Source organism: Callithrix jacchus, chromosome 19, assembly GCF_049354715.1.
Source record: "Callithrix jacchus isolate 240 chromosome 19, calJac240_pri, whole genome shotgun sequence".
Classification (NCBI taxonomy): Eukaryota; Metazoa; Chordata; class Mammalia; order Primates; family Cebidae; genus Callithrix; species Callithrix jacchus.
Window position 1 is genome coordinate 32951446 of NC_133520.1, and position 26588 is coordinate 32978033.

Genomic DNA, 26588 nt, shown 5'->3' on the forward strand with positions numbered 1-26588 from the left:
TAACCGGCCCAGTCTCTTCCTTGCAAAGTGAGGAAACATGGCCCGAGGGGAAGTGACTTGGCCAAGGTCACACAGCCTAGCCCCATCCCAGGTTACCACATCCCCTGATGCCCCACCCGGAAGCAGAGCCTCCTTCTGGTGCCCCTTGGTGGCTGGCTCCAAACCTGGTCCCGTGGGAGGTGCAGCTGCTGCAGGAGAAGGAGCTTGCCCCTCACTGTAGCCCATGGCTTTTAGCCCTACATGAGTTTGGGACAGCAATCACATAGGAATGAAAAGCCATAGGCCACAGCAGAGTGGAGGGGTCCAGCGGCAGGAATCTCACAGGGAAGCGAGAATCTGGGGCACCTGAGAAGCCCTCACTCCCCTTTCTCAGCACCCCCCACACTGCCTCCCTCCAGGACTGGGCCCCCCAGGTTAAATTCTCTCAGCGTCCTCACCACCTGCACTAAAGCCATCCCGGTAATGAGTTTCCAGTTCTCGCCCTACAAAGGCGCCACACAATGGTCCTCACTCCAGGGTATGAGGAGGGGTGGCTTCCAGGCCATAAAGGACCTCCTCAAATTCCCTTAATTAGCTTCCAGCCCTCAGCCCAGGGTCCTTAACTACCCCTCCCCTAAAGAATATGGCCGGATCTTTTCAAGGCTGCTGCAGCCAGTGCCCAGGATGGGGCGGGAGTGGGAGGGGGGAGCAGGTTAGGCTCCCTCCTTACAAGCTTAACCCTTTCTCGTCCAGCCACTGTAAGCGCAGAGGGCAAAGGAGGGCAGAGATGAGGGCCTGCCCTTTGTTTAGAGGGGTAAATAGGTTTCTTGAGTGCCCCCAGGGGTGGGGGCTGGGCCACCCTCCCAGACCATTCTGGTGGTTACTGACAACACCCATTCTTAATAGTTTAGAGGAGAGTGAGATCTCCATCTCTAGGCCTGGTTGGAGGCAGAAAGAGGGCTGGAGCTGAAACCTCCCCAAGCTGAGGGCAGCTCATCCTGTTAGCAGTCCCTAGCGAGGCTGTGGAGGGCGCGCAGTGCCCTGCGGCTCCTGGGCAGGACAGGCACCTCCAGGACTGGACTGAAGAGCTGAGTTGAGGCGAACCAAGGTCTCAGGGCCCTGGAAAAGGTGTGTTCTAATCACAAGTACCAATTCCCCGTCCCCCCTCCTGTGCCGAGACTGCTTCGGGCATCAGCTTCAGAGAAGTGGGCCTCTAGGGCTCCTGCTAGCCCAGGCTCAGGAAAGCCCAGGGGACTCAACCTCTCCCAGGGGCCCCCAAGAGGATGGTAAGAGGCCCCAGGCCCAGATCAGGCCCTGCCTCTGCCAGGAAATAGCTGCCATTCTCACCACAACTCTACCCCCAGCCCCAGGGCTACGCCTGCTGGCTCTGCACAACCCTGGTTGGAGCAACCTGCTTTCACTGGACAGGAATCCTGCATTCCCCAACAACAGCACAGCACAGCACACAGCACACCCCTCCACACTCCAGCCATGCCCAACCTTAAGGGCCAAACCACCAGGCATCCTGCAGCCTCCCACCTGAACTTTGGGTCATCCACCCCAGCCCAGCCCCCTCTGGTTCTCCTTTCCTTCCTCTCTCCCAGAACCCCAGACCCACCAGGCCCTGCTTAACTTAAAGCCATGGACTCTAAGCCGAATGCCCTCAGCTCCCTCCCAAGGAATGCTGGGCCAGGGGGCAGGGGTTCCATGGGCTGCTCACCTGGTGGGCTCAACAAGTCCCCCTCTCCCTCGAAGTCTCCCTCACAATTCCCCGCAGAACCACTTCCTGCCTTTCAGGCAGCCACTCACTCCTCCACTCAACCCCAGAAGCTCCACGCCCCAGCCAGGGCAGGCCTCTTCCCTCCCCTGCCCGCCCACCACCGGCCAGGGCTAAGCTGTGCCCAACTCAACTTGACTCACTTGTGACCTGCCCCTCCCCCAGCCCTGAGGACGGTGGGGGTGGGGGCGGGCTGGGCAGGCGGGGCGGTCAGGTATTCCTTCAACCCTGACTTGGGCCTGAGTAACAAAGGTCTCATTGAGCCTCTGGCTGTCTGGTCGGTGAAGCACAAACCTCTTGTATCTACTGGCTTTTGATCTCACTCCCTCTGAACCAGCCATGTATTACTCACGTCCCCCTGCCGGGCTATTGGTGCGGAGGGGCCATTTGGTCCCTCCCTCTCTCCCCATCTCCTTTCTCTCCTTCCTTCCCCTGCCGCTCCCCTCCAGCTTTTTTATGGTTTAATTTTTGGCAGGAGACCTGAGATGGCTCCCAGCAGGCCCCCTCTCCTGCCTGGCCGCCCTCCCCTTCTCCACAGTCCTGGTTCCTCTCCTTACCCATACCCCCTACTCCGCTCCCACCACTCCCATGCTCTGGGAGGACAAGGTCAGCACTTGTCTGTCCTTCCATTTCCTTCCTCGGACCAGCTCGAGCTTGGCCCATCCACCTACCCTCACCCAGTCCTGCCCATGGATCCCCAGCCATAGCCTCCGATCCCAGCTGCCTATCCTTGGGCACAGGAAGGGCTTAGCCCCTGGCCTGCCTGCTGGACCCAGCCCACCAGACAAGCCTCAAGTAAGCTCTGGAAGTGGGCAGTCTCTCTCAGGTGTGTCTGGACCAGAAGGACTGGGCTGGGGGTGGAGGTGGGGACAGCCATCATGTCTCAGGTTAGACTGAACCTCACTTGGAATACGGAGGAAGAGGAAGCAGGTCAAGCCTCGCCTCCTTTCCCAAGTAAACCCTGCTCCCTCCAATCAGGAGCACCTGAGCAGTGAAAGGCCACTGCTGGGCGAGAACTCCAAGGACGCCCCCTCCTCAAGCTGGGGCCATGCCCATGATTCCAGTGTCCTCTGTGGCCACCTGCAACCTTTCTGCAGCTTGCTGGTGGTAAGAACTGGGGCCCGGCAGCCCAAGGGACATCCATGGTATATAAGGGCCACCTCACAGGGCCACTGGAACATTTTCTCTTTAGCTTCCCCTTGCTCTGTCACCCAGAATCCCTTTCCTCCTTGGCCACTCCAGGGAGAGAGGCAGGCAACTTTGAGGTCCGAGCTCTCACCAGAAATGCCAACAGATGCTAAGAATTCCCATGATGGGCAACTCTAGAGCCCTGCCCATCCCCCACACCTACCATCTTTGACCTCCTCTCCACTTCAGGGGTTTCCACCCCTCCCTGGCCCTCAGGTACTCCCATTTAGCTTTGGGAAACTTTTTCTGCCCCAACAGAGGCCCCATTCTTCCTGCCATGGGCTCCTATTGTCCCTCATGACTCCACACATTCTTGGACCTCTAATGAGAAGTGGAGACAATCACCCTGCCTGCCTGCCCTTGCCGTCAGCACAGCCTGGGCCCTACTGCCTGTGGTAGGAATTGGGGGTGGGGGGTGGGCAGGGAGGCAACCAGGAGGGAATAAAAGACGGTGGGGGACAAAACAGGAGTGAGGGGGAGAGGGAACTGACAGACACAGAACAGAGACACTGAGAGAAATTGTGAAGAAGAGGACGGAGGTGATAGTTGGAAATGTAGACAAAACTCAATAGGCAAAAAAAGGAAAGAAGGCGAAAAGAAGCTTTTTTTTAGTGAAAACTGTATTATGCATGCTAGGTTCCCCTTAATGATAATCTTTTGGTAACACGAAGTCTTATTATCAGTCCCATTTGGTAGATGAGAAAACTGAGGTTTATGGAGGCTACAACTTGCCTGGATGACATTGTTTGCTCTTCGAGGAGAGGGTAGGAGAAGCCTGAGAGAAACAGAAAGCAGAGAGCCACAAAAGGAGAAGGCTGACAAAGAGAAAGTGGCAGCAGAGGGGAACAGGCAGAACAGAGGCAGCAGGGACAGATGAGGGGCCTGAGGGAGGAGGCAGAGGGACGAGGGACGGCTGGGGAGAAGAGACCTCAGGTGTCCCTGGCCTGATTGGCTGGTGGGTGTGCCCTCCCCTCCTCTCTAGTAACAAGTCCCTTAATCTTAGCTCAAGCTGCAGAAGTCAGGTCCAGCAAGAAAACTAAAGCCTGTTTCACTGGGGAGCAGGCTGCAGCAATTCCATTTTTAGGGAGCTCCAAGTCCCACCATTTCCTTCAAGGGCATACAGTCAACCTGGGCCTCAGCCCACATCAGGGCACTGATTGGAGATGGCTCCAGCTGAGGCTAAGCCAGGAGAACTCCTTTGCAAAAACAGTGAACCATTACCCCTCCACAGTAGAGAAAGACAGGGAAGGGGCAGCGGGGCAAACTGGGCTCAGTCCAAGGAAGAAAAAAAAGCCCTATTCTTTCCAACAGGAGCCAGTGGGCTTCCTGTCACCAGAGATCATCAAACACAGGGTGCACAGCCACATCTCAGACCCACTGCCTGGCACACAGTGCTGCCCAATAAATGGTATGCTAATGTAGGCGCGATCCTTGCACCTGGAAGTGAGATAAAACCTAAGGTCCCAACAACTCCAACATTTCATGACTCTACATTGGAGCTGACTTGTCCTCTCAGAGCCTTTCATAGACTTACGTACCCTTTGCAGGGACTTAGAGCTCAGCAGACCTGCCTTTGCAGGTGGTGGAAGGGAACCAGGACATTAAAAAGATACTAAATAAAAACCACTTGCCTTTATCATCCCACACATAATACAATCCAAAAAGACTAAACCAGAAGCATTTCACATTATTTCTATGGATGTTGGCTGAATAGTATAGGTACACATTCATTGAATGAATGAATGAATAGTTGATGAGGCTTGGAAACAAGAGCAAGAGATCCAAGCTCTCCTATATTTCAGGTTTGGTGTGTGGTGTGCTTGGAGTTCCCTCATGCCTGTCCTCTCAGGGAAGAAAGTCCCTGGGCTAGAACAGGTTGTGAGGTGTGAATGGGGAGCAAAGCCTGGAAATCTAATTCCACTCAGCATGGGGGTGGGAAGGCACTGTTGAAACTTCAAAGAGCCTCAGGGGATATGATTCTGCTACCTGCCCCAAACGAGCCTGCAGATTTGGAGTTACGTTTGAGATGGGCAGTTCCTGGCCCAGAACCAACCCAGGAGAGGACTAGTTTCATGAAGATGGACCCAGCAGGCTCCCACATACATGGTCGTCCAGACCTGCACTAGACCAGCAGGCGTGACTGCTCTGAATCGCAGAGTGATTCGCAGTGTGTGACTGCTCTGAATTCTCCGTTGATGACCTCCCTATTTTTAGGCTACTAGGTAGCCTTTCTCCAGGGAAAGTTTCCAGTCCCCTCTGCTCCCAGGTTCCATCTCTACACCAAAGCATGGACAGCTCAGGTTCCCTGTCATTTAACAACTCGGGAGCCCCCAACCCCCTGGGGTAAAGTGGGAAGGGTGCTGCTCCACTGAGCAAGAAAGCACAATTTTCCCCCAACCAAGGGCTTTCTCTAGTTGTTCCAGGAGCCTCAGTTCTGAGCCTTCTCAGGCAGATAGAGGGAGGTCCTAGCCTGGCAGCCCTGGGCTCCTAGGGAAGGGAGAGACAGAGACCTGGCAACAGTCCCAGGCAACGAAGATAGCAAGAGACCTAGGGGCAGGAGAGCAAACACAGGCAGAAACTGGGGGAGTCTCTGCTGCCTGGATACCCCCAGCCTCCGCATCTGATCTCCACTAAGCTCCAAGGTCGGGCTGTGGGAGGAAGGACACAGGGAGGTTCTTGTGTCACAAGAATCTAGCCTCTCCCAGTCCAGGACCCAGGCCACAGTTTTGCCTCTTAGTCAATAAAGCTGTTAAAGGACAATATAAGAATGGGTGACTGGCAAACTCACATGCATTTCAACCTGAGCAATTTATGAATATCCAGATGTCTCAGTGTCTGCCCAAGCACTATTCCTGCCCCCACCCCTTTTCTTCCATGCCCCTCCTCAACCCACATGGGGTGATTGTACCCCAGCCTAAAGAGCTATGGAGCTGGGCTCTCCCAAGCCCCTGTGGAGTACCTCTTGGAGGAGGAGGCAGACAGAAATGAAGGGTGGGGAGAATGGCTTCAGGGACTCATGGCTTGTCACTCATTTATCAAACATGCACCAAGCACATACCGTGGGATGGGCACTGTGCTAGGCCGGGCAGGCAGTCCAGTGGGAAGACAGGCCCATATGCATGTGACTGCAATTCAGAGCAGTCAAGCCAGCAGGACTGTGGTCTCCCCCACCGCCACCCGGTCTTCTTCAGGTCACCTCTTCCGTTACACTGAATTTGATCCTCCCTAGTTGAGGGTCTCTTCCTCCTCTTCATAACTTTAGGACAGTAGTCCCCAGCTCTGAGTGAGACCTCCTGGGTGTTCTCTTTGTGTGGGGGTGGGGCGCACGGGGTGGGGATGGTGGTATATGAGCAATGGGAGGGGTCCTGAGTCTCAGAGGGTGCCCAATACCACTTGGAGGAGGTGTTGTGTGATGTGTGTGTGTGTGTCTGTATGTGAGAGAGATCTTCTTTTCCTGCCTCTGTGACAGCCCCAATGGGGCAATGGGGAGTGGAACTGAGTGGACTGAGCGATAAAAGCTGTTTGCAGCCCCAGGCCTCAGTTGTGTACTCCTGGAAGGCATAAGCCACCAAAATTATCCCTGAAGGGGGTTTCTTAGAGGACAATCCCTTTCCCCTCAATTCAGAGCTCCTTGACCCAGGGTTCCCATCCCAGCCTCAAAAGAGCTGACTTTTCCTAGTTAGTCCTTCTTAAGGCTCAAGTTGAGAGAAGTTGTTCACTGGCAGATAAGGTATGTTAAAAAAAAAATCATCAGGAAAGATTAAATCAGACCAAAAGAAGAATTTGTTAATGAGGGTTGAGGAAAGGAAGGTAGTATACTAGCAGTTCCTAACGGAGGCTGTGGAATGTTGGTCAGAAGGGAGGGCTCTCCCTTGGATCCCTAGACGCCCTCTCCTGACCAGCTCAGTACTGGCAGGATGGCCAGCTCTTGTTCCCTGGGGGCAGCCTGTTATGGACCCTTTCTCAGGAAAGGGAGCAGCTATCCTGGCCTAGCTACCTTCCTGGGCCCCCACTCAGCCAGGGCTCCTCCTGTGGGTGGTCTCCCAGCTCCAACCCTTCTTAGGTATGCAAGAGCCCCAGGGAGGGGAGACAGTGGGAGGCAGGTTTATGGCCAAGAGGTCCTGCCAGACCTAGACCCCACGGACACAATGGCTAGGAAGGACTCTGATGTGTGTGGGGGATTAGCTGGTGTCCCCTCTAAGCCTGGGACCATGTTTGCCTCCACATATTCTGGAGTCGGTTTTGCCCACAGACGTGGTTTCTCCCAGGCCCCCAAGCTGGGGTCTCCTGGGGCCCTCTGTTCCAAGGGTACCAGACACCTCTGCTTCCCCCTTCTTAGTGCCAAACAAATGCACAGGTGTCACAAAGCCCTGATCTCTACCGCCTTTACAGCCCCTTTCTCATCCCACTCCATATCATGGGGTAAAGGGAACGCAGGAGGCACTCCAAGCGGGTTTCACTCAGCGGGGCAGGAGAATCGGCTACCTCCGGAGCCAAGGCTAGAGCTCCCTCTCACACTCCCCAGAATCTCACCAGCGGCAAGACACTTTAAAAGGAACAAAGGCAATGGGGGCGGGGAGGGGGCTTCCTCTTTGGTCGACCTAGGGCTGCGGTTGACGCAGCCCGCCGCCGGTCATCTTTCAGGTGAGGGCCTGAACCCGCATCCTGGAGTCCGCCCATGCCTCAGAGACATTCGCCCAGTCAAACCTGGAGCGGGGAGGCAAGTCCCTCTCAGCCGCTCTCGGGCTCCCAACCCGGCCAAGGGGTCGCCAACTCGCAGCACTTTCTGCCTATTTGTTTTCGCTCAGTACTCACAGTTCAGATGCTAAGCCGGCTCCTCTCGCACTCACTTCCTTTGTCTCTCTCTCTCTCCCCCTCGCCAGTCCCTCTCTTCCCTCCTTGTCCGATTCTCTGCTGTAGCATCCAGTGGAGAAAAATAATTATTCTTCTCAATGGGTTCGCACGGGGCGCACGCACACACGCGCGCGCACACACACCCCGCCGTGGTACCCAATCAATGCACAAATCTTCGGGGTCCCTTTAACCTCTGCGGATGACTCCGGGAGTTAATTATGAAGCCTATTTCGGCGCGGCATAAATATGCATTAAGATAGGAAATGACAACCGATGCGCTGAACTTCAGGGAATTGGCATTTAGGCGGACTCCGTCTCGCCGCCCCCCACTCCCTCCATGGCCCCACGACCCACGTCCACAGCCTCGCGCCTTCCCGGGTTCCCAACGCCTATCACAAGCTTCTACCCCGGCTTCAGGGTGCCCAGTGGCGGCATGGGCGCCGTGCCGGTGCCGGGAGACCCCCTCTTGCGCCCTCTGCGGTCGGGGCAGACCCTCAGCAAGAGCTTCTTCCTTCCCCACCCCTGCAGGCCCGGCCCAGGCTGCGACACCCCCGGCACCGGCTCAGCCTGTGAACAAACTCCAAGCCCAGTCCCCGTTGGAGCTGCGAGAGCGGGACGGCTACCTGCCCGCACGCCCGAGTTCCGGGCACAGCTAGAAAGACTGGGACGCGATTCAACTCCCATTCGGGCGAAGCCGCCTCGCGCCTTCGGGTCCCGCCGCCCCCGGCCGGTCCCGACCTGCACACACACATGCAGGCATTTGCACACACGCGCGCACACACTGCGCGCACATGCACACACACACACATGCACACCCTCGCGCACAGACACTCCCGCGCGCGCTCACGCCCGCACACACTCAGGGTTATAACAAAGGAAGAGGGGCCAGCGCTGCCTTACTTTTGTCTCTCTTCTCTCTTTGGCGGCCCCCCAGCCCCGGGGCCGGCCTGCCCGGCTCACCCCGCCCTCCGCGCCCCCCCTTCGACGGCCGCGGGCAGCCGGCATTCCGGAGCAGCGAGTCGGAGCCGCAACTTCGCGCCCAGACGCCAGCACCTCGCAGCCCGGCGGGCGGGAGACAAAAGCTGCGGCGCCGCAGCCGGAGGCCGCGCGGCCAAGGTGTGCTCGCTAATTGTCAGGAAATGTGTGTGTGTGAGGCCGGGAGCCCGCAGGGGCGGGGGAGGGGGACAGAGGAGGAGGAGGCCCACCCCTCCTACCCCCGCCACTAGCCAGCGCCGGGCACCCGAACCAGGATTAGAGAATAAATTATCTGCTCTCTTCTCATTGGGCTGTGGCTGAGGACGCCGTCGGCGGCGCCGGGCTGGGAGCTCGCCCGGCTCTTTGCATTCACTGCACAGCTCCGGCTCGCCTCGCTTCGCGGGGGCCGAGAGCCCGGGGCCTCGGCTCCAGACACCAGGGGACACCAGCCTGCTGGCCGCGCCGCCCCTCCCCCGCCACCCGGCTCGGCCTCAACCCCCTCCCCTCCCAATTCTGGCTCGGGTCTTGGGGAATGAGATACTGGGGAAAAAGAGGCCCAGAGGCCGGAGATCCCAGTATCCTTCCTTCTCTCCCGCCACGCCCCCTTCCCAAGGAGGCGGAAGTGGGGGAGCAGGAGGGGTCGGTTACCTGAGCCCAGTCCACTTCAGTCAGAGAGGTGTTTTAGAGCCCTCGGAGAGGATTCCTTCAGTGACCACGGCCCATCTCCTGCCCCACACACAATGACAAAGAAGAGATGGCACTAAGGATCTTTGCTTTTCTCCTCTCTCCAGCCCCCTTAACTCCAGCCCAATCTTGTTACTCATTTCCGGGACCTTCCTTTGGCCCACCTTGGCAGACAGTTCATTAACTTCCTGGAAGGAAGTGCCCTCTGGTTCAAAGCAGCTTCCTGCCAAGAAGTCATTCATTCAGCAAGAAATATGTAGGATTCCCACCACCACCACCCCTGCCATGACAAGGGCTGGGTGTAAGGAATGCAAAAGAAGATCCAGATGAGACAATCATGTAAGGAAAAAAAAAAGCAACAAATACTGGAGCCAGAGGTGCTATAGCAGTGAGAGAGGTGCTAATTGTCAGGAAATGGCTAAACCAAGGTACAGGCAAGGTTTGAACCCAAGAGGCAGGATTGACTAACTTCAGCCATTCATTCAATAATAATGCAGCATGTCTTCCATGCCAGGCTCTGTGCTAGGCTTTGGGGGTATACACAGGTGAACCAGTGTGTGTGGTGCCCAGTCCCCTGGAATGCACAGTCCAGTGGACAAGATGGAGACTGACTAGTGTAATCAGGAGACATTTGGAGAGTGTGAATAATGGGGACTCTTACTCTTGCTTAGGGAGCCCAGAAAGGCTTCTCTGAGGAATGAGATCTAAAGGATGAAAGAAAGCTGGGTGAAGATGGGATGGTGAGGGGCAAGGGAAGAGTTCTGGTTAGGAGATGCCTGTAGAGAGGCCCTTGACCTGTTAGTAACTGGCTCATGAGAAGGCAACAAATCATCCAACTTGCAGAGAGAGAGCACACAGCAGAGTGAAGTGGGCCTGGGAAGGACCTGCGGGAACTAGAGAGCTGCCCAGAATTGTATTTGTGGATATAATCCAGGCAGACTTCTCCAGGTTCCAAAGGCTGATGTTTTGAAAGAGGCTCACCTGTGTGCTGCTCTCTCTGAGCCCAATCCTACACTGTAGCCCCATTTTACTTGTAGTCTCTGATGGTTGCAATTGGACCAAGTTTGTGCCTGCTGAAGACAACCCCAAAATAAAGAACATAGATGAAGACATCCTGTTTCGACCTGTCACTCCATAGTGGCCTGCCCCACTCTGTTCACTGCCTCATTCAGTGAGCACTGGCCTTCACCTGGGGGAAGCTATCCATAGCACTGGCTAGACTACCTTTCCATGTGCTGGGATTGTATGCTTTCCTAGTACATTTACTAGACCTAGATTCTTACAAGAGCCCTGCAAGTTAAATTTACTTCCCTAGGACAGATAGGGAAACAGAGTCAGAAAGGGGCAGTGGCTTGCTTAGTACCATGTACAGATTCATTGGCCAGCAGAATTTGTGGCTCCCTGCCTTTTCTGTACTAGACTTCAGGTATTTGCTAGCCTCCCAGCTCGACCTTGCGCCCATGATGATAGGGGCTAAGTAATTCCCTGGCTCTACAAGAGCCTTCAGCACCTAGGACAGGGCCCTGCACACCAAGGCTCTGGAGCCAGCCCTGCTGATGTGAGTGGCTGTGGTGGAAGAGAAGGAAATGATTAAATGGTAGATTTGGGAACATGTTATAGCAGAAACTGTTTGGGCTTTGGACTTAGATGCACTTCGATGGGAATTGCCACTGTCACCAACACACTCTGAGCACTTTCTGAGCCATGTTTCCCTCATCGCCAAATGGGATTTAAGATACCCATCTGAGCCAGGCGCAGTGGCTCACGCCTGTAATCCCAGCACTTTGGGAGGCCAAGGTGGGTGGATCATGAGGTCAGGAATTCAAGACCAGCCTGGCCAACATGGCAAAACCCTGTCTCTACTAAAAATACAAAAATTAGCCAGGTGTGGTGGTGTGGGCTTGTAGTCCCAGCTACTCGGGAGGCTGAGGCAGGAGAGTTGCTTGAACCTGGGAGGCAGAGATTGCAGTGAGCCGAGATCACGCCAGTGCACTACAGCCTGGGTGACAGAGCAAGACTCAGTCTCAAAATAAAAATATCCATCTGAGAAGGCTGTCTTGAAGATGAAATGAAATTGTATATGTGTGGAATGTCTATGGAAACATACACAAGCCACTGCTAATGACAGATACTTCTGGAAGGGGATCTGAGTGGATGGGGCACCTACTTTCATGTTTCCACCTCTAAGCAGTTCTGATGTTGTACCATGTGCATATATTAACTGTCCAAAATAAATAATGGAATACTTTAATGAGATAATATGTAAAACAACAAAACAACAACACTAAAATAGGCACTCCATACGCTTTTGTTGAACTGAATGGAGTTTTGTGGTTCGAAGCACCGAGATGCATTATCGAGGAAAATCATAGAGTCTCCTTCAGAAGGTCATGCTGGCCTGAAGGTTTGCACTGTGCCATTTCTTCAGGCAAGGATGACCTGATGAGATGGTTAACCAGGTGAGATGTTTTCCAGCCCAGAAATTCTACAGTTCAGACCCACAGTCACAGAGGTAAATAGCATCCCAGCAGGCTCACTTTCTACTGAGAGATTCAAATGCCTGCAAGTAATAAGAGATGTGTGGGGACAAAGCAGAAGTCATGGGGAGGAAAGGCCATGGGTCTGGGCAGCCCTCAGCAGGCCCCATTCTGTTGAGAGAGGTTAGGGCAGGGAGAGACTCCTGATCTGCTGACCTAGTGCTGTTCTTCTCTGCTTAGTGAGCTAGCTACTTGCCCAGGCACCCTGTGGCCCCAAAGAAAGCTGAGAGCAGAAGGTGCACAGCCTAAGGAGGGGAGTGTGCTTTCTCCTGTTACCCTCCAGAGATTGAGGTCCTAGGACAGTGCAGGGCAGCCATTCATCAGCCAGCACAAAGAGACACTCTCTCAGCCACACGGAGAGCAGGCCGGGTCACCTCAGACTCTGGGGCATATCATCAGTGGGAACTTTAGAGGCCTTTTTTTAAAAAAACCCTTTGGACTCTCACATCTAGTGGTATTGGTAGAAGGGTTGGGACAGAAAGGAAGCATTCTGTGCGAGATCCTACACTTCCCTGGTATATTCTTCTTCCCTTTCTCGCAGAAGAGTATTTCATACCTTCTCTCTCAATTGACTGGGCCGGGCCCTCTCTCTCTTCAAACCTCCAATACCATCCCTCAACTCATACTTCATTGATGTACTAAATACAAATGGATGCAAACAGATGAGAATCACTTCATGTTCCCATCCCAATCCACCAACCCATCTACACAATCTACTCATGTTCTCTGCCTTTCCCGCAGCTGTAATAGAGGAAAAGTCTCCATTCCTACTTAGGGCTAACTGTATGTTTGCACTGGATCCCATCCACTCTCACTTCTTCATGACTTTCCTCCTTGAAATTATACCCTGTCTTCTCTGAATCATCAGTTTCTCCTTCAACCCTGAATCACCTCCACATACAGGAAAGCATGCCTTCATGTTGGCTAACCTTTAAAAAAAAACAAAGAAACCTTTCCTGACTCCCACACCTTTTTCTAGGTAATAGCCCTTTTCTTTGTCATTTTACAGCAAAACTCAAGATAGTTCTCTGTAATTACTCTACACTTTCTTACCTTTATCACTCCTCAGCTCACTCCAGTTTGACTTCTGTCTTCACCACCCTGCTGACACTTCTCTTGTCAAAATCATCAACAGTCTCCATCTTGTAAAATCCAAATGCTGAAGCCAGTTCAGTTTCACCCGTCGTCATGAGTGTGTGACATAATTGATGTTCTGTTCTGTTCTCTCCTTCCAACTCTTCCCTTGAGACACTTCCCGGCCCCCCTGCCTCACTGGCCATTCCTCTGCCTCTCCGTGGGCTCTTTTCTCCTCTCAATTCTCCCAAACTCACTCTCTAGGCAATATTATTCCTATGGCTTTAGAAACCAAGCTCTCTCCTAAGCCCCAGGCTTGCATATCCAAATGCTTATTTGACCTCTTCACTCAGCTGTTGCATTAGCTTCCTAGAGCTGCTTTAACAAAGCACTGCAAACTATGTGGCTTAAAATGGCAGAAACTATTGTCTTACGGTTCTGGAGGCCAGAAGTTCAAAATGAAGGTGTTGGCAGGGTCAGACTGCCTCTGAACCCTCTAGGGGAGGATCCTTCCTTGCCTCCTCTAGCGTCTGGTGGCCCCAGGCGTTCCTAGGCTTGTAGCAGCATTGTTCCAGTCTCTGCCATCTTCATCACCGTGAGACCATCTTCCTTCTGTGTCTGCATTTTCATATGCTGTTCTTCTCTACGTGTTTTTGTTGAAATTGATCCTTTCTACTTCTTCTTCTTTTTTTTTTTGTAAGACAAAGTTTTATTCTTGTTACCCAGGCTGGAATGCAATGGTGCAATCTCAGCTCACTGCAACCTCTGCCTCTTAAGTTCAAGCAATTCTCCTGCCTCAGCCCCCCAAGTAGCTGGGATTACAGGTGCCTGCCACCATGCCCAGCTAAGTTTTGTATTTTTAGTAGAACGGGGTTTCACCAGGTTGGCCAGGCTGGTTTCGAACTCCTGACCTCAGGTGATCCACCTGCCTCAGCCTCCCAAAGTGCTGGAATTACAGGAGTGGGCCACGGTGCCTGGCAAATTGATCTCTTCTTATAAGAATGATAGTTAAATTGGATTAGGGCCACCCTCATGACCTTATCTTATTACATCTACAAAGACCCTATTTCCCAACAGATGACATTGACAGGTATTGGGGATTAGGACTGCTTTTTGGGAGACACAAGTCAACCCATAACAGATGTCTGCTAGGAACTTGGAATTTAACATGTCCATGATGGAATTCTTGACTTCTATATCTTTTGCTCCCAATTGCTCCTGCTCCAGTAATAGGACCGTCAGCTCTGTCCAAAAACGTAGAAAACATCCTTGATTCCTCTCCATTTCTCACCCTTCCACAGCTGATCTATCAGCCAGACCCATTGCTCAAATCCAACCACTTCTGTCTGTCTCCCTGGCTGCCCCTTGAGTCTGGTGTTCTCGCCCCTCTCCTGGATGACTGCACCAGCTTCCTCCCTGGTCTCCTGCTTCCACTCATTCTTCCCGCTACAGTCTACTTTCTATCTAAAAGCCAGAATGAGTGTTTTGAAACACAAATCAGATCACATCCCTCCCACTGCTTAAAACCTTCCAAAGACTTCTTACTGGAATTAGAATAAAATCCAAGCTTCTTAACTTGGCTTATGAGGTTTTACTCGGTCTGACCCTTCTCTCATTTACAACTCTCCCCCACACTCACCTCCTCTCTAGCTTCCTTCTGGCTCCTCACAAGCCTTCCTTCTGGCTCCCCTGAACATTCCAAGATGTTCTTGCTCAGGGCCTCACACTTGTTGTTCCTTCTGCCTGGAACACCCTTCCATCATCTTGGCAGGGATGCCCATCATTCCAGGTGTATCTCAAATGTTACCTCCTGAGAGAAGCTCCCTATTGCAGCAGGCACTCTCCATCTCCTTACTCTATCTTAATTTATTCATTGTTTTATTTCTTTTTGTTGTTGTTGCTGTTGTTGTTGTTGTTGTTTTGAGACGGAGTTTCGCTCTTGTTACCCAGGCTGGAGTGCAATGGCACGATCTCCACTCACTGAGACCTCCGCCTCCTGGGTTCAAGCAATTCTCCTGCCTCAGCATCCCGAGTAGCTGGGACTATAGGCGCGCACCAACATGCCCAGCTAATTTTTGTATTTTTAGTAGAGATGTGGTTTCACCTTGTTGACCAGGATGGTCTTGATCTCTTGACCTCGTGATCCACCAGCCTCGGCCTCCCAAAGTGCTGGGATTATAGGCATGAGCCACCGCACCTGGCCCATTGTTTTATTTCTAACTGAGAAGGTTTTATTTATTGGCTTCTGTGTTTACTGTCCAAGTCTCCTGTTAGAATGTAAGGATCCCCAGTACCTACAGCAGAACCACTACATAGTAGGGCCTCCATACTATTTACTAAATACACAAATTGGCCAGGCTTGGTGGCTCATGCCTGTAATCGCAGCACTTTGGGAGGCCAAGGTGGGCGGATCATCTGAGGTCAGGAGTTCAAGACCACCCTGCCCAACATGGTGAAAACCCGTCTCTACTAAAAATACAAAAAATTAGCCGGGCGTGGTGGGTGCCTGTAATCCCAGCTACTTGGGAGGCTGAGGCAGGAGAATCACTTGAACCCAGGAGGCAGAGGTTGCAGTGAGCCAAGACTGCACCACTGCACTATAGCCTGGGCAACAAGAGGGAAACTCTGTCTCAAAAAAAATAAATACATACATACATAAATTTACTACTCCACGCCAAGCATTGTACTAGGTATTGGTTTGCAATAAGCAAATGATAAAATATGTTTCTTCTTTATGAATAAGACAGCAACCCTTCCCCTAAGGAGCATGTCTCAGAGAAAACCAGGTGCTGAACAACTTTTTAGCAACATTATCTCTGAGGATGGGTAAGTTCTCTGTCCTGGGGCCACAGAAGCTTCTCCAAACCTACACCACTCCTGACACTTCTCTGCCTCCCCATCTCAGTAGATGATCTTGCTTTCTATTTTGCAGAGAAAATTGAGGTCAGGACCAGGAGCTGTTGCCCCAATCTATTTCCTTCTCTTCCCTCCTTTCTGCCTGCCCTTCTGGAAAGAGTGTGGGCTTTGCATTCAAGCAGACACAGGTGCTAACTGTGGGTTTGTGAGTGACCTTGGGCAAATTACTTAACCTCTGAGTCTCAGTTTCCTCATCTGTAAAATGGTCATGATAACACCTACCTCATTAGGTTGTCTTGAGGATTAAATGAAACATCCTATCTCGACATGCCTGTCTTTTCATAGATGCTCCATAGATGGTCCATTTCTTCCTCTCCCACTGTCTGCCCAGCCACCTGATGAGATAAGTGCTATCCTTCCCGTTTTACAGATGAGGAAATCGAAGGCAAGTCTACTGACGTTCAAGACTGTCAGTTAACTTACCCAAAGTCACATGTTGCTAAGTGGCAGGCCCTGAGTTCATCCCATATCTCAGACTCCAGCCCCAGGGGGTCACATTGCTACTGCAAAAAGCAAATGCAAAGACCATCTACTGGCATTTTAAGAATTCCAAATTAATTCAATTTAAAGATGGTTCCTTAGTCTGACATTTTGTCCATTCTCTCTCTCTCTCTCTCACCACCGCTCTTAGTGTTGTTAGAATGTCCTTTATCTCTCTCTCTTTTTTTTTTGAGATAGGGTCTCACTCTGTCACTCAGGCTGGAATGCAGTAGCACAATATCAGCTCACTGCAGCCTTGGGCTCAGGTGATTCTCCCACCTCAGCCTCCTGAATAGCTGGGTCTACGGGCATGTGCCACCATGCCCAACTAATTTTTTGCATTTTTAGTAGAGATGGGATTTTGCCATGTTGCTCAGGCTGGTCTGGAACTCCTGGCTTCAAGTGATCTGCCTGCCTTGGCCTCCCAAAGTGCTGGGATTACAGGTGTGAGCCACTGTGCCTAGCCTAGAATGTCCTTTATCTTAAGAAATGATTTTTTTTTTTTTTGAGATAGAGTCTCACTCTGTCACCCAGGCTGGAGTGCCGTGGCATAATCTTGGCTCACTGCAACCTCCATCTCCTGGGTTCAGGTAATTCCCCTGCCTCAGCCTCCCAAGTAGCTGGGATTATAGGCGCCTGCCACCATGCCCAATTTTTTTTTGGCTTTTTTTAGTAGGGACGAGAGTATCACCATGTTGGCCAGGTTGGTCTCAAACTGCTGACCTCAGGTGATCCACCTGCCTTGGCCTCCCAAAGTTCTGGGATTACAAATATGAGCCACTGTGCCCAGCCATTACTTGGAAAGAAAGCTAGCTATACAACACCTAACCCCTCCATTACAAAACTGCCTTAAATAGCCTAGATAGGCTACACCTCCTTCTCTCTGGCAGAGGGCTGGCGCCAGAATTTCTGTATTAAAGGGGCTAAAGTTGGTGCTTTGATTGGGAAGAGGAAGTTGAGAATTATCTAAAAGCTAGTTACTTAACTATTAATCTTTGTTTGGAGGGATTAATGGAGAATTCAGAGAAAGCAGAGCTCCCACCCAGCCACCCTCTGTCATTGCACTGCCCTGGCACATGGGCACAATGTCTTCTGAGAAGGAATGTAAACTGCTCAGACATGTGGCATCCTCCCTGTAGTCCTCCTTTCCTGGCTGGTTGGAGAATGATCTCTGCCTTTCTCTTCTGAACAGCTCCCAGCATGCCCCATGGGGAAAATTTTGGATTTGAATGAAGAGCATAAAAATGTGGTCAGCATATTGGCCTTGGTATTCTATTGTCTTTCTTCCATGCAACCGGCCCCAGGAGGTGACTGACAATTTGGGCCAAGTGCACTGAAAGCCCTGTCTCAGCTGGCCTATAACTCCTGAGCTGCACAGACCCCTAAGGACCCCACAAGCCGGCAGAGAGCCATAAATTCGGCAAGCTGGAGGCTGGGAGCTCACTGATTGCACTGGGGAAAAGCAGCCTGATCTGATTGCTATGTGAGCAGGAGAGAGAAAAGGTGGCAACTGGAGTGCTGGAAATAACCCGACTTCGGAGCAAAATAAAGCAACAGAGGAATGGCAGGAGGCACTATGGTTTTCTCATCTGTACAACAAAGGGCTGTGTTGGACTGCATCTGAAGCCCTTTCATCACAGAAATTCTGTATTCCTCTTTATGACTAAGGTCAAGCAGATGTGGGAGGGTGTTAGGACAGGAAGGCAAGATGGGGGGACCCAGAGAAGCTGGAAGAGACAACGAGGAGGCAGACACATTTACTGCCCAATTACTATCACATTTTTTTGTATGTGTGTATGAGAGATAGGGTCTCACTCTGTCTCCCAGGCTGGAGTGTAGTGGTACAATCTCGGCTCACTGCAATCTCCACCTCCCAGGTTCAAGCGATGCTCATGCCTCAGCCTCCTGAGTAGCTGGGATGATAGGCACATGCCACCTTGCCCAGCTATTTTTTAAAAAAATTTTATTAGAGATGGGGTTTCACCATGTTGGCCATGCTGGTCTCGAACTCCTGGACTTAAGCCATCCACCCACCTCGGCCTCCCAGAGTGCTGGGATTACAGGTGTGAGCCACTGCGCCCAGCCAGCTATCACATTTAATTCTCAGAATAACAAGTGAGAAAGATACCGTTATCCCATTTTACAGAGAAAAACACTGAAGTACAGAGGCTACATTAATTTCTCAAGGCCACAAGGCTCCATGCTCAGTCTGGGATTCCAACCCAGCCAGTCGGACCCAGAGCCTGCATGCTTGGTCATGAAGCTGTCTTGCCTGAGTATTCAATGTGACCAGGAAAACCCTGCAGGGAACATTACACAACTTCTGTTTCATTACTTTGAAGGATAAGAGTGGAAAACAGATGGTTCCTATGGAGTAGATTGTTCAAAATATCTATCTGTCTTCTGAGAAAGAGGAGGATTAATTCATCTGTGTATGTGTCCATAGGGGACATAGCAGACAGAATCAAGAAGCAGGTAGGTAAAAATATTTAATAGGGATGAATGTAGATACCTGTGCCTGAATCCCCATTATATAAAAATAGAATCAGGAGTTAGGATCAGAAAGCATCCTTCAAGGGCTTCACCTGACAGCAAGCTCAGGTCGAACACCAGTATGGTGAGGCTTCCAGAAAAGCCCACCACAGGGCTGCATCAACAGAAGGAGTGTCCCACACCAGGAGAGAACCCCTAGAGCATTCATGCTAGGTTGAGTTCCAGGTCCCTTGTTATATGAGGGACGGGGCCAGGCTGGAAAGGATGAAGAGAAGAGCAACAGGGATAGAGCTGGACATCTGAGAAAGAGATAAAACACTCACCAGTTGAAATAACCAGGCCAGACATGGTAGCTTATGCCTGTAATCCCAGCACTTTAAGAGGCTAAGGTGGGTGGATCACCTGAGGTCAGGAGTTTGAGACCAGCCTGGCCAACATGGTGAAATCCCATCTCTACTAAAAAATGCAAAATTTAGCTAAGTGCAGCTGTAGTCCCAGCTACTGGAAGGCTGAGGCAGGAGAATCACTTGAACCCGGGAGACAGAGGTTACAGTGAGCCGAGATTGCACCACTGTACTCCAGCCTGGGCAACAGAGAGACTCCGTCACAAAATAAAAGTAAGAAAAGAAAGAAAGTGAAAGGAAGAGAAAGGAAGAAAGAAAGAACAAATGAATAAACCAGGTGACATTGTGCAAGTTACACCATACCTCAAAATGTCAGTTTTCCCATCGGCAAAAGGGGTTTATTAGTAGGGTTGGCACAGAGATTAAATGAGGTAATGCACGTAAAGTGCTTAGCTCAGGGCAGGACACAGTAAACAGTAGCTGCACCAGGCATTGTCAAACCCTGAGCATGCTCACCTCAGACAAGGGGAGCATCAGGGACATGGCTGGAGGATCAAGGACAGGAATCTCCATGGCAGTGGTCCAGAGCCAGTGGCTCTGCGTGAGTGGCTTGGTGCAGACAAAGGCCCCATGAGTTGTTCCTCATCCTCTGACATTAGTCCTGTTAAACCTCAGCAGCCCATTCTTCTTGGTGGTAGTGAGTTTCTCTTGGTGATCAAAGCACAGCAGTGTCTGGCTAGCAGTATTCTCTCCTTCTGGGCAGGCTAGCTGGGTGGGCAGGCAGTGCGGGGGGAATGGGACCAGCAGGGTCCCTAGTGCCCAGTGACTGTCAAGGTCCAAGGCTCCTCCTGCTCGCTCATTCAGCCCCCTCCTGCCCTGGTCCTTCCCCTTTCCCAGGCCACAGCCCCGTCTTGTCCTCCCCCACCCTCCTTGCTTCTCGCAGGGAGCAGGGACAGCCAATGCTAGTCTCTCCTTTGACTCTTTTCCTAAGCATTGGCTGAGCATCAGTTTCCTACACTGGCAGAAGTCAGGCTCATGGTAGGCTTTCAGGGCAAGGAGGAGGGGGACTGAATGCTTAGAAGACAGCAAAGTACATCACAGGCTGTTGCGTTGGAAAGCACCTACAAGATCACCTAGTTTAATCCTTAGACTTGGTGGTTTTCTAACTTTACTGAGCATAGAATTATTTGGCATAGATTGTTTAAATGCAGATTCCTGGGCCCTACCCTCTGAAATACAATCTCTTCCCAGGAATTTCGTTTGTAACCAGCCCCAGCAGGTGATAGCCCATGCAAATGGTCTGGATTGACACTTTGAGGAACACTGCCCTGATTCCTGACTCCTCTCCATATTTCTGCTGCATTCCTACCACACACCCATGAGGAAACTCACAGAAAAGAATTCACAGAATGCCTCTGCTCTCAACTCATTCACAGTCTCGCTGGAGAAAGGACAGCCACAGGAGCAGGTAGTGCTCAGGCCCTGACCAAGGGCCTGCCATGAGAATTCAGAAGCAGGCTGGCCCAGTTCAAGGCTCTGGGAGGAGACAAGGTTTGAGCACGGCCAGGACAACCAGGTATGGTTTTCTTCCCAATCAGCTAAGATCTGTTCTTAGTGGACGTGCTCAATTAGCCAAACTCATGAATTCTGCATGTCTGACTGACTTTCATCCACCTCCCTCTCCTCCCTTCAGATGGAGCCCTCTGCTCCCTGGGATGTAATTATGATATCTGGCCTGTTTTAATGAAGGTAAAAATATTCAGTATTTGTATGTGACTTCTCCCATGTTGGAGAGGGCTGGAGGGGGCAGGGCAAGGAGGCAGTGCTTTGGGAGAATGAGAGACTAATAACCCCGCCGTGCACTACCATCTAGCGTCTCGGTTCACAAAGTCTATTCACATATATTTTCTCATGGAATCTACGACCCTACCATGGCGGCCAAGTGCCAGCAAGGTGTGCCTGCATGATGCTTTAAATGATGTTGACATTATTTATGTCAGCTCAAGTAAATCAGTATTTCCATCTCAACCAACTCATTTAGCTGGCAGTTCACAGGCCAGAATATCTGTTAACATGCGTCAAAAATGTTCCATTAGGAAGTCAGTTTTTATTTCTCTTATTGTTCATGCTGCTGTTCACTGACCTATTCCTAGCATATTACACTAACTTTGAACCACTGATTGGAATAAGCACAATTGTTTTACAAACTGCTAGAAAAATAAAGAGCTTTATTAGTTATTATACAACCATTGGTTGTAAACTTTGAAGTTAGGCACATTTCAAAGATACTAAAATTTGAAAACTAATGCATGTTTAAATCAGTAAAGTGGGCCAGGCACAGTGGCTCACGCCTGTAATCCCAACTGGGGATTTGGGAGGCCGAGGCAGATGGATCACTTTGAGGTCAGGAGTTCAAAACTAGCCTGGCAAACAAAGAGAAACCCCAGCTCTACTAAAAATACAAAAATTAGCAAAGTGTGATGCCAGGTGCCTGTAATTCCAACTACTCTGGAGGCTGAGGCAGGAGAATCGCTTGAACCCGGGAGACGTAGTTTGCAGTGAGCCAAGATCACACCACTGCACTCCAGGATGGGTGACAGAGCAAGACTCTGTCTCAGTAAATAAATAAGGAAAATGGTCTAGGTGACAATGAACACAACAATAGACATTAGTCCACCTGACTTTGGCACATGAATTTTTTTATTGAACATCGATTCCAAACTCAATAGCAAATGGGAGAGGTGCAGAAGGAGAGAGGTGAGAGGCAGTTTCCAACTTACCAAGCTAGAAAAAGCTAGAAAACCGTAGATCATTTTTCTTATGCTCTAAAAGAGCACTAGAGACTTAAAAGCTTACCGTTCCATTTCACAGGTGAAATTGTCAGTGCTCAAAGATATACATTGCTGCTGAAGACCACACGGGTAGGAGTGGCATGGAACTCAACACTAGGGCTTCTGCTTCAAAATTCAGTGTCCTAAACAACTCAAATTCTATCAACTGATAGAGGAATGGATAAACAAAATATGGTATAACCCAGGCTGGGCATGGTGGCTCACATCTGGGAGCACCTTGGCAAGGTGGGCAGATCACCAGGTCAGGAGTTCAAGACCAGCCTGGCCAACATGGTGAAACCCCGTCTCTAATAAAAATACAAAAATTAGCCAGGAGTGGTGGTGCACACCTGTAATCCCAGCTACTAGGGAGGCTGAGACAGGAGAATTGCTTGAACCTGGGAGGTGGAGGTTGCAGTGAGCTGAGATTGTGCACTCAGCCTAGGCAACAGAGCGAGACTCCATCTATCCATCCATCCATCCATCCATCCATCCATCAATCAATCAATGTCACTAGTGGCAAATTTTATGTTCTGTGTATTTTGCTACAATTGAAAGAAAGGAAGGAAAGAAAGAAAGAGGGAGGGAAGGAAGGAAATGAGGAAGGAGAAAGCAAGAAAGAGGAAGGAAGGAGGGAAGGAAGGAAGGGAGAGAAGGAAGGAAGGAAGGGAGAGAGGAAAGGAGGGAGGGAGGGAGGAAAGGAAGGAGGGAGGCAGGAGGGAAAATCAAATATTCCATGTTCCCCCTTCCCTGGTACTGTGCATCCCTGGTCTGCAGGCTGGCACAGCAAGTGCCTACCATGCAGGGGGCACTGAATAAATTGTTGATAGAATCAGAGGTGGCTGCTGTTTAGAGAATTACAGGAAATCCCCAGAGAAAAGACAGTGCATTGCTCTGCAGGTCACAGTCAGGAGGCTGAGGGTGGAAGTCAGCAGAGAGAAAAAGAAGTGAGAAAAGAGAGCTATGGAGAGACAGGCAAATGGGAGAAATGAGGAAAGAGAGAAGAAAGAAGAGAGAAAAGTGGGGGAGGGAAAAGGGACTTCTCCCCAGAGAAAGCAGGGCAGGAAGGAGAGAAAAGTGTGAGCTGAGGTGAGAGAAGGAAGGAGGGGTGGCGGGGAGAAGCTGGGGCAGCTGGAGAGCTAAGGTGCCAGAGAAGAGGGCCCAGCAGGCACTTGGCAAGCCCACTCCCCACCCACCCACCCCCAGGTTTTGCCTCTTCCTCCCGCAGGAAGATGAGCAGAGCTGGCCTGGGATCATCTGTCTTCATTACACCATCCCCACCAGCCCCGTCACTTCTTGCCAGAAAACTCATCAATATTCCCCTGTGGCTTGCCAGACCCAGCCCTCTTCTTCTCCTTCCCCCACCCAGCCCTTCCTCCTCCTCCCAGGCCATGTGTCTGGACCATCTGATGAGTACTCCCCAGTCTTCCGCTCCAGGGTCCCTGCTCTGCTCTCTCTCCTTGGAAGATCCAGCTATGGCCACAGGGTCCCAGCTAGGAAGGAAATGGACATATTCCCTGGAGCTGGGAAGATTTCCCGGAAGCCAGCCAAGTTGAGAGGTGCTGTCTCAGTGTGTCAGCCCCATGGGGAAGTCATCCTTGACCTCTCTGTTTGAAATTTCAAAGCACCTCAGCACTTGATATCCCTTGCATCTCCTTCATTTTTCTCTAGTCTAAACCCTTGACCTAGTATGGGCTCTGTATGCATAACCTATAATGCATATTTATGTTGTTTACTCATCTCTTCCTTGTAGAATACTGTGTAAGGGCAAGGCTTATGTCAGATGTATTCGCTGCTGCATACCCACGCCTAGGACAGTGTTGGGAACATAACAAGTGGAATGAATGAGTGTGGCAGCGTTGGGTTTGGACACGCAGCAGCAGCAAAGTGTTGGCACCTTCTGGGTACCTAACAGGCTCACTAAAGATTGGGATAGGGAAATTTCAGTACTGAAATCCAATGGCTTCAATACCAAGAAACAAAAGCAGAAATATATTTTAAAAATTCTCCCATTCTCACCCATCCAGTGGCCTCTGTTACCTTTAGAATAGAACTCAAACTATTTTCCAACCTGGCCCAACTTGATGAGGCCCCTGGCTGCATTTTAAAAAATCTCATTTCCTACTAAGCTCTGCCTCATTCACTCTGCAGAAGCCACTGTGGACCTCTTGCAGCTGCTCCAACCCTTGTCCCAACCTACCAAGGTTATTCCCCACTCAGTGTTTTAGCGCTTCTTCCCACAGCCCAGACTTTAATACAGGCATGCAACTGACTTCAGACAGTCTGTCCCTCATTCTATTTAGGTCCCAACTAGAATCTCACCTCCTCAGAGATGCCTGCCCTGACCACCTGTACTAGCACAGCATCCCCCATCCCCCTCCATACTCTGATCTGCTTTTTCCCTTCTTGTGCTACCTGACTGTACAGTACCTATGTTTGTTTATAGCTCTTTCATTAGAGTGTAAGTTCCATGAGGGCAAGAACTTTGGTTCACCCCATGTAGTAGATGCTGTTGGCACTCTGCTCACCTCTTCTGCTCTAACTACAGAGCTGTGCTTAACCATCTGCCAGCATCTGCATTTCTTTGCCAGATGGCTTTCTCCTGCTGTGGTTGCTTTGCTTGCCTTGTGATAGGGTTTGGCTCTGTGTTCCTACTCAAATCTCACCTTGACCTGTAATAATACCCAAGTGTCAAGGACAGGACCAGGTGGAGATAATCCAATCATGAGGGTGGTTTCTCTCATACTGTTTTTGTGATAGTGAGTGAGTTCTCACCAGAGATCTGATGGTTTTATAAGGGGCTTTCCCCTTCACTCAGCTCTCATTCTTCTCTTTCCTGCCGCCATGTAAAGAAGGATGAGTTTGTTTCCCCTTCTGCTGCGATTGCAAGTTTCCCAAGGCCTCCCCACCCCTGCAGAACTGTGAGTCAATTAAATCTCTTTCCTTTATAAATTACCCAGTCTCAGGCAGTTCTTTATAGCAGTGTGAGAATGGACTAACACACCTTGCATCCAGCAAAAAGTAATTCACAGGAAACTAACACATACCCCAGAAACCCTCAACCAATGGCTGTTGGGAGCTGGCGTATAAGGAACCTCTGCCCCTTTGCTTCCCAGATAGAATGACTCTGTGGTGCAAGTGACTCCCAAGGGTAATTTGCCTGATAATGATCCTTCATCGGCCGCCTTCCCTTCCCGGTTTCCCTTCCCTACTTCACTCCTGGTATTTCTTGGGATCCCTTCCTAAATAAAATTCTACAGTTAAAACTTTATTTTAAATTGGAATGCTTCATACATTACTGGTGGGAATGTAAAATGGTGTGGCTGCTTTGGAAAAGTTTGGCGGGTTCCCAAAATGTTAAATATGGAGCTATCATATGAGCCAACATTTCCATTCGGTATCTTTACCTGAAAGAATTGAAAATGTGTCCATACAATAACTTGTACCTAAATATTTAGAGCAGCATAATCCATAATAGCAAAAAAGTGGAAGCCACCTTTCATTCTCCATCAAATGGTGAATGAATAAGCTAAACATGCCACATCCATACAATGGAATAGTATTCAGGCATAGAAAAGAATGAAGTACTGATATGTGCCACAACATGGATGAACTTTGAAAACATTAGGCTAGATGAATGAAGCCAATCACAAAGGACCACATATTGTATGATTCCTCGTTCCGTATTGGAAACATCAAGTTTGGCACGCATGTCTGTTTGGAATTATGTTAGCTTTTGAAAGGAGTGGAATGGTGTGTAAGTGTGTTAGTGAGACGGTGAGGGAGGAAAAGGGGTGGTGTGTATGGGGTGTGTGTGATGTGTGTGATATGCCTGTAGTGTGTGTGGTGTGAATGATGTGTCTGTACATATGTGTAGTGTGTGTATGTGTGCAGTGTGTGTGTGTGTATATGTACAGTGTGTGCATGTAGTGTGTGTGGTATATATATGGTATGTGCTGAACACACGCATGTATGGTGTGTATAGGTGTGTGGTGTGTGTGTAGTATGTTTATATGTGTGTGGTATGCTGTGTGTGTATGGTATGTGTATGTATATGTGTTTGTGTGTATGGTGTGGTGTGTGTGGTGTATATGTAGCATGTGCTGTATGTATGTGTGTGGTATGGGGTGTATGTAGGTGTGTGTATGTGGTGTGAGGTGTGTGTGTATGTGTAGGTGTGGTGTATATGTGGTATGTGCTGCATGTATGTGTGTGTAGTGTGTGTACATGTATGTGGTGTGGGTGTGTATGTATACTGGTGTGTGGTGTAGCTGTGAGGTGTGTTGCAGGTTGTGTGTGTGTGTGTGGTGTGGGATGTGTGTGTATGTGTAGTGGGTGTGTATGTATAGTGTGTGTGTGATATATCTGTGGAATGTTCTGTAGGTGTATGTGTGGTGTGGGGTGTGTGTGTATGTGCAGTGGGTGCTGTGTATATGTGGTGTATGCTGTATGTATG

At 50.5% G+C, this 26588-nt stretch overlaps 1 protein-coding gene across 6 annotated transcripts in view; it reads right to left on the reverse strand.

The window, feature by feature from the left end:
- BLACAT1 (BLACAT1 overlapping LEMD1 locus) overlaps positions 1 to 26588 on the reverse strand; it is an 81525-nt gene that overhangs the window by 13377 nt on the left and 41560 nt on the right. For 2 of the 6 annotated variants that reach the window (XR_008477921.2, XM_054248090.2), the window contains exons 4-5: positions 9422 to 9499; positions 7760 to 7858 (exon numbers count right to left, since the gene is read on the reverse strand). The gene's annotated coding sequence lies outside the window, so the exon portion shown is untranslated. Of the gene's footprint in view, positions 1 to 1699; positions 1799 to 7759; positions 7873 to 8698; positions 8737 to 9421; positions 9500 to 26588 lie in introns of those variants that run through there. The other 4 variants (XR_013529855.1, XM_054248092.2, XR_013529854.1 and 1 more) reach the window with 3 other exon arrangements.